The sequence below is a fragment of the Crassostrea angulata genome, chromosome 2 (assembly GCF_025612915.1).
Source record: "Crassostrea angulata isolate pt1a10 chromosome 2, ASM2561291v2, whole genome shotgun sequence".
NCBI lineage: Eukaryota > Metazoa > Mollusca > Bivalvia > Ostreida > Ostreidae > Magallana > Magallana angulata.
In genome coordinates, this window is record NC_069112.1 from 712,415 (window position 1) to 720,808 (window position 8,394).

General features: G+C 35.2%; 1 pseudogene; it reads right to left on the bottom strand.

Moving 5' to 3' along the window:
• Nucleotides 1-488: 488 nt before the first annotated feature.
• LOC128171448 (uncharacterized) lies at nt 489-7,606 on the bottom strand (annotated as a pseudogene).
• Between the last annotated feature and the right edge of the window lie 788 nt (nt 7,607-8,394).

The window sequence follows — 8,394 nt, forward strand, 5'->3', positions numbered from 1 at the left end:
AATGCTTTTTATAAAGTTTGGTTAAATTTGGCCCAGTGGTTTTAGAGAAAGTCAAAAATGTAAAAAGTTTACAGACAGACGGATGGACGCCGGACAACAGGTGATCAGTAAAGCTCCCTCAAACCTTTTGTTCAGGTGAGCTAAAAAACTACAGTATAATAACAGTGTTTATAATACTGCTCAAGGATGAACCAAGCTGCCATAATAAAATGGTTTAACGGACTCTGGGTACTTGGAAGGAAATCATTATTTTTAATTTATTGTTGAGTATTAAAACATATCATTGTGAATACAAAAGGACATTGGTACACTCAACTTGATATGGTTTACCTCAATAAATAATGTTCTAGTTCTTGTACCTAAAGTTACAGTATTGTCTGAAAACGTTGAACTGTTAACAATGGTGAAGTCTGTCTGATTAATCCATGTCCTCATTTTGTACCATGTATTACAGTACTGCCTGACTATGAAAAAAGACAAACAATATAGACATGTTACTTTAAGTTTATTGACTTTTATCTACAGCTCGCTACATTTCCCCAAACATCATTTGTATACAAGTATTATGTTTTTCATGGTAAGAGTAAACACAATAAAAAAAACAACAAAAACAATGTATATAAGTTATAAATGTGTGCGTAAACATAAAAACCATAATCACGCTTAAACTTACGTACAATATTTCTCCAAATAAATGACATTAACTTGAGTTGTCCTATCTATCTGGTCAACAGAGATACTTAGTGTGAGAAATGTGCTTACACCCCATTAACAAACACATAGGATTAACAACATGCTAAATATAAATTAAGGTCACCATGACCTACTTTCACATTGATATATACATAAGTAAATGACTCCTGGTATGATTAATGGTACATCATTTCTAAAACACAAGTTTGTTTTTTTTCAAATAGATATGTTCTAAAATAGTTTCACCATAAACTACCATAATTCTAATTGGGTCATCATGATGCACCAATTGTTACACATGCACAGCTCAAACTTAATGAATTAAACTAACATCAACTATTAATATATTGAAATTAAAACTAAATAACATTGTATAAAAAACCATCTAAAACTTATCAAATTCTTACAAGAGCTTATCAGATCACTTCTTTCCAAATGATCACGATATAATGTAAAAATACATTAACTGATATTCAATCCTACCAATAAAACTGTCAGGGATAAACACCATCAAATTCATTTCTCATTCTCAAAGGGAATAACTGTTTATTCATCCTGACTGAAAAATACAAATTTTGAGTTATTCCCCTTTGAAAATAATGTTTACTTCAACATACAAGATTATTTGTGTAAAAATCAAAACTAAAAAAACAAAACAATATGTGACACATTGGCTACAATTGTAATGGACATCTCCGTCTTAGCACCGAATGATACCAGAAATTTCAGGAGCTTAGATATGTAAAACATATTATATACTGACAAAATTTACACCAAGATAATTAAAATTGATAAAAAAAACGTATAACAAATTACAGTAGAGTTCACGTACACAAAAAAAAACCCGATTCCATTGATGATGCCTTATTCATAAAGAGTTTAGGTACACAGAGCACAGAGTCTATTGTTACGTGTTATATATGTAGAGTTCACACACACAGATACAGAGTCTATTGATGACATGTTATACATGCAGAGTTCACATACACAGATACAGAGTCTAATGATGACGCGTAATATATGCAGATTTCACCTATACAGATAGAGTCTATTGTTGACGCATTATTTTTGTGCAGATTTCGCGTACACAGAACGCAGAGACCATTGATGACGCGTTATTTTTGTGCAGAGTTCACCTACACATCAACAGTGTCCATTGATGACGCGTTATTTTTGTTCACCTACACAGATACAGAGTCCATTCATGAAACGTTGTTTATGTAGAGTTCACGCACAGAACACAAAGTCCGTTGATGACCGGTAATTATTTGGCTTCTGTAACTCCATTGGAATTATGGATAATCCTGGAATTCTTCTGTCTCCCCCTGAAGGCGTTTGAAAAGCAGCTTGTCTGCAAGAAACAAAAATAATTTATTATTGTATTAAATGATTAATACCAAATACTTGGACAAGAAGGAAAGAAAAAGTAAGCAAGCTCAAATACTCCATGTTCTCCCATTACTTGACAACGCTACACATCATGAATGGCAGAGTATGCATTAAGGTGGCATTCTACACCACTTTCTGACGCAGTGCGCAAAAAAGTAAATCTGGAAGCATGTAATTCTGGTACTGGCTGATTGCAACTGATGCGAATTGTATGGGGACCGCTTTTTTGAAAAATTTGTTAAATTAATAGAATAAATCAAAATTTTGATAAAATTCATTCTTTACATGTAAGGTGGTATGGGACACCTTTATGATGTGTCATATTATTTATCGAAATAAACAATAAATCAAGTGTAATTTTATAAATAGTTTCTTTCCCATCATTGTTACCTTACAGCGCAGTGCAGTGGGTTAGAGCGCTCACTACGGACCTGTAAGTCACGAGTTCGAGTCCGGTTTGAAAAATTTATTACTTTTCCAAAATTTTCTAAAATATATTTTTGGGTAAAATATTGTGAAAGAAAATTCTAGACCATTGTCCAATGAAAAAATTTCAATAGTTATGTACTTTAATCTACATTATTATTGACAGATGTTCCATACCACCTTAATTAAAGGGATGGGAGGGTGGCTTTGAATTTCTCTCAAGTTGGGATACATCAATCCTAATTATCTCCCCTTGAAAAGGGAATGTTCCTTAATTTTCACAACTTTGAATCTTCTTTGCCTAAGGGTGCTTTGTGCCAAGTTTGGTTGAAATTGACCCAGTAGTTCTGGGGGACATGTTGAAAATGTGAAAAGTTGACGGACAGAGGACAGACAAACAAACAGACAGACGACAGACAAAATGTGATCAGAAAGGCTCACTTGAGCTTTCAGCTCAGTTAGCTAAAAATGATAAAGGGCATTACTAGCAAAACATCATCAGATCAAAACTTTCTGCAATTATGCACACATTTAATCATTTGTCTTAAACAACAACATACTAAATTCTAATGGTTCAAAATTTGAAGACAAAATATTGTAATTAAAATTTCCTAGAAATGTGAAAATCAACACATTGTGTTCTAACTACCTACAAAAAAATCATTGCTAAATTCAACATTTGGACAAAATTCTAAGTTCAATGGAGGTAAAATTCCCAGAAAGATAAATGAATTGGAACTTCCTAGTAATTAGCACATCTACACATTGTGTCCTAAATACCTTAAAAGTTTCATATTAAACATGATAAAATTCTGTGCAGCTGTTTAATATATGTTTTGCTTAAAATCCAGGACTGACTGAGATAGGTCGAAGTCATTATTCTCTAACAATTCCATTACATGGGGTATAATAATGGCACAATTAGCAAAACAAAGATACATTTTGGAATTGATAATGATCTGACATTTACAATTTTTAATGGTTCATTTATTATAGATTTTCATGAGGATCTCTTTTATAATATTCCACATTCAGAAAATAAAACTTGTATAACATGATGTTTCTCACTCAGCAACAGACAGCCATGTTTGGATGATCACAAAGTGTGAAATAAACAGGAGTCAGTATTACAGTCCATGTGAATTATACACAGCTCAATTTCAGCTGCAGATGTTGAACAAAGTGACAAACAACATGTGTGGTTTTGAGAGCAGACTAGATTTGTACAGAAACATTTACAACCTGTCAATATCCCAGCTATCTCCATTATACGGCTGGTGTTGAGCTGGACATGGCGTCCTCATCAGTACGGGGTGTGTGTTCATCTACAACAAGTCATTAATTAGCTGTTAATTAATACATACAGAATATGTAATGATAGAGCTACATCTACAAATTAAAACTTTAAACTGATTACATGATACTTGGTCTATCATTTGTCTAATTAATTAAATTAAGTCAATTAACATGTAACAAAACAACAAATACATGCGTCAGTGAGTTTTACTTTCGTTTAGTTGATGAGTTGTTGTGACGAGCTGTCCTGTATCTGATGTCTCCATCAGGACGGGGTGTGTGTTCATCTACAACAAGTCATTAATTAGCTGTTAATTAATACATACAGTATATGTAATGATAGAGCTACATCTACAAATTAAAACTTTAACCTGATTACCCTGACACTTTCTTTAATATTTATCTAAATAATTAAATTAAGTCAATTAACATGTCACAAAACAACTGATTACAAATACATGTGTCACTCTATATATTTTATAATTAAATACAGCAACCTGTTATTTCTATTCACTAAATACAATGACATGTAACTGTACATTTAATTAATAAAACAATGTATCTAATTTGTCTTTATTTTAGATAAACACTGAATCCCAATGACTGGTAGATACAGCTAACCCTGTAACAATGAGTTGTTTATATTGACAAACAATCACACAGATAAACATGTCTTACATGTATCTTATTGACTGATAATTAACACGGACTGTGTGTCTTAGTTATCTATATCTAATTAATGTGAATGATAATGACTCAGACTTACCCTGTCAGAGCGTCCTGTCTGGTGATATACCTGTAGACACGCACCTTGTTGTATCCCCATGATCCGACCCAGAGACGGTGAGTGTTGACATCATAACTCAGGCTCCATGGATAAACCATCTCTTGTGATTCTGTCAGTAGATGTGACAGGAACTGACCGTCCTTATTTATCATCTGTACTGTGTTGGTTGTACCATCACACACCAGGATGTGTGACAGCGCGTCAGTACAGATTCCATCTGGCCGTAGTCGTGATCCTGATGGATGTCCTGTGTAGGAGAAACGATGTCTTCCTCCACGCTCTGTCACCACTACAGCACCAGGCTCATAGTCAGACACCACGACATCCCCATTGTTGTTCTCTGTTATATAGCGAGGTAATCTATACAGTCCCCGCCCTGTGTTGTGGTACTGTATGGTCTGTGTGAGTTGTCCACTCTGGTTGTACCGGGTTACCTTGCCTGTCTTTGTATCTTTGTTATACATCCCGACCAGTAGATCCCCAGTGGACGGGGACCAGTACACACACAGTGGTTCCCATGTAGAGTCTGTTCTCTCTATAAATGTGGTGGTTGTTTTCATATCCTTTGACAGTTTGTTGATGTTAAGTTTCCCATTTATATAAATCAGTTCACTTTCACTGTTCACTGTGTGTGATCCAAAACCACTATCTGAATCCTTCACACGATGTAGAGGGACACCTGTTGTGTCTGTCAACATGAAATGTTTTCTATCACTGACCCAGACCCGGTCTGATGTCACACAGGAAATGTGAAAACAACCATCAACACCTGTCACTGTGAGAGATTGATGGAGCTCAGCACCAGACGTCAGTTTCAGCAGACACTGGTTTCCTACGCGTCGGTTTCCTCTCTCTGTGATTTGGATTGCACTCAGTGACTCCATCACATCCTCCTTGTTGAGTGACTCAGTCATGGAGAGCTGGCTGGTGTGGAGTGTAAGATGTATCTGGGGGAGGGCTGTCTTTGTGAAGGAGAGGAATTGTAGTGCACTGAATGTGAATGCTGGCTGTACATATCTGTGTTCATATCTCCTTAGTCTGACAATATGTCTGATCATTTCTATCTTTTGTTTTTTACATCTGTGTTTGAAATCAAAGTAACATAACACATTGTTCAATAGATCATATACCACATAGTCAATGAGATCCTTCAGTTTCTGGGCCTTTGTTAACATCTCTGATTGAAGGGGGGAGAATTCTGTGTGACATGTTTTGACATCAGCTTTGATTCCTGTCAGGAGAACAGGTCTGTAAAAGAGAGCCTCACTTCTGATGGTGTGAATGGTTCCTCTGTGTTGTTGTCGCTTTGTTTTATAGGATGTTCCAACATCAAGTTGTCTGTGAGTTCTATGTTTTCTGCAGTGGAAACAGACAGGAACTTGACAAGGTTCACAGTACTTTGTATAAACATGGCTAGGATGTCTCACACAGATCTCTTGTGTTGGGATGTAGTTGATTTTATCACGGTGTGACACAACATCATGGTCTATTGTTTGGAGATCTTTTACATGGTTCTCTTTACACTGGGGACACAGATCACATGGACACGATACACAATAGTACGCTGTGTCCCCCGGACACTTAGAACACTGATTTACTCCGTATGGGGAACTTGCTGTGATGTATTGGGAGCTTGCTGTGTCCATGATGTGGGCGGTCTGGGTCATAACCTGTTGAATGAAAATAAAGAGTTTTAGAATTATTATTGTTTTATAGATTCAATGTCAAATTTTAAAAGAAATATATTTGGGTTTTTTAAAGATTAATATATTTTCTCTACTTGGATAATTGACGATCTATTATTCTGGTTCTGATTATAGAGACACTCAACCAGTAGAAAAATACAACAATAGATTGCTGAGTGAGAAAGAGGTGCTCTCTCTATCTCTATCTCTCTCTTTTGCCCTCTCTTTATCCCTACATTTCTTTCTCTCTGTTCCTCTCTCTTGGATGTGTACATAATTGAGAAAGTTTACAATATGATTATCTATCAGAGAAAGTCAGAGAGAGAAAAAAAATAAGATGTAGAGTACACGTCTCAATTTAGTTCAATTCAATTACCGGGTATTTACTGTCTTAATTTACCTAACATGTACTCCTGCTATTTCTATTTCTTTCTCTCAATCTCTGTTTCTCACAATTTCAATACTAAACATGCACTCTTGCCCTCTCTCTCTCTCTTTCTCTCTCTCTCTAGATCTTATTCCTCCTCTCTCTCTGATTTTTTTTCTAACACATGCTTTTTCTCTCTCTCCTCAGATTTCTCTTCTAAACATGTATTTTTGCTCTCTTTCTATCCATTTCTGTCTTTCAGACAAACTCCATGAAACATGTACATGTACTAAATATATCTTACTCTCGAAGATGTAATCTCTCTCTCTCTCTCTCTCTCTCTCTCTCTCTCTCTCTCTCTCTCTCTCTGACCTATTCTTATGAACATGTGCATATTACTATTGTAACTTCTCTCTCTCTCTCTCTTTTTCTCTCTGAGTTACTCTCTGTTAAACATATTCATCTTTCTATTTCTCTTAGACAAGTAATATCTCTCTCTCTCTCTCTCTCTCACACATTATTACTCCTTCAATTACTATCTCAAAATTTTGCAGCTAAGCAAGTACTTCTTATCTCTCATTCTTTCTCCAAGCCTCTGTCCCTCATTATTTCATAAATAAACATGTAAACACTTTTTATCTTTTATGTAAACATGTGCATCTTACTTATTCTCTCAAACATGTAGTCTCTCTCTCTCTCTCTCACAGATACTTACTCTTATACATGTAAACATGTGCATCTTATTTATTCTCTCAGACATGTAGTCTCTCTCTCTTTCTCTCTCTCTCTCGCTTATATACTTACTCTTATACATGTAAACATGTGCATCTTATTCTCTCAGACATGTAGTCTCTCTCTCTCTCTCTCTCTCTCTCTCTCTCTCTCTCTCTCTTGTGACTTACTCTTATACATGTAAACATGTGCATCTTATTCTCTCAGACATGTACTCTCTCTCTCTCTATCTCTCTCTCTCTCTCAATCTCTCTCTCTCTCTTGTGACTTACTCTTATACATGTAAACATGTGCATCTTATTTATTCTCTCAGACATGTACTCTCTCTCTCTCTATCTCTCTCTCTCTCAATCTCTCTCTCTCTCTCTTGTGACTTACTCTTATACATGTAAACATGTGCATCTTATTTATTCTCTCAGACATGTAGTCTCTCTCTCTCTCTCTCTCTCTCTCTCTCTCTCTCTCTCTTGTGACTTACTCTTATATACATGTAAACATGTGCATCTTATTCTCTCAGACATTTAGTCTCTGTTTCTTACTCACTGACTTAGTCTTGTAAACATGTGCATCTAACTATTTTTCTCAGACATGTACTCTCTCTCTCTCTCTCTCTCTCTCTCTCTCTCTCTCTCTCTCTCTCTCTCTCTCTCTCTCTCTCTCTCTCTCCTCTGACTTACTTTGTTAAAGATATGCATTATTCTATTTCTCTCAGACATGTAATCAATTTCTTTCTTTTATTAAAATATGTATTACGGTGCGACCATTGGGGCGAGCACAGCATGTGATAAAATAATGAATTATGATAAATCAATCAAAATAAAAGTAGCGACATAAAGTAAATGCATTTGAATGCAGAATAAAATAAACATGCCTATTTTTCCAGTAAATTTTCATTATTCATAATTCATAAGATTTTGTAATCTATTTATTTATAGAATTTATCTCAGATAAAATGTCGTTGAATAATATAGATTTTAACATAATGTACAATACAGTTTATTTCCTCTTTTCTTTGCAGC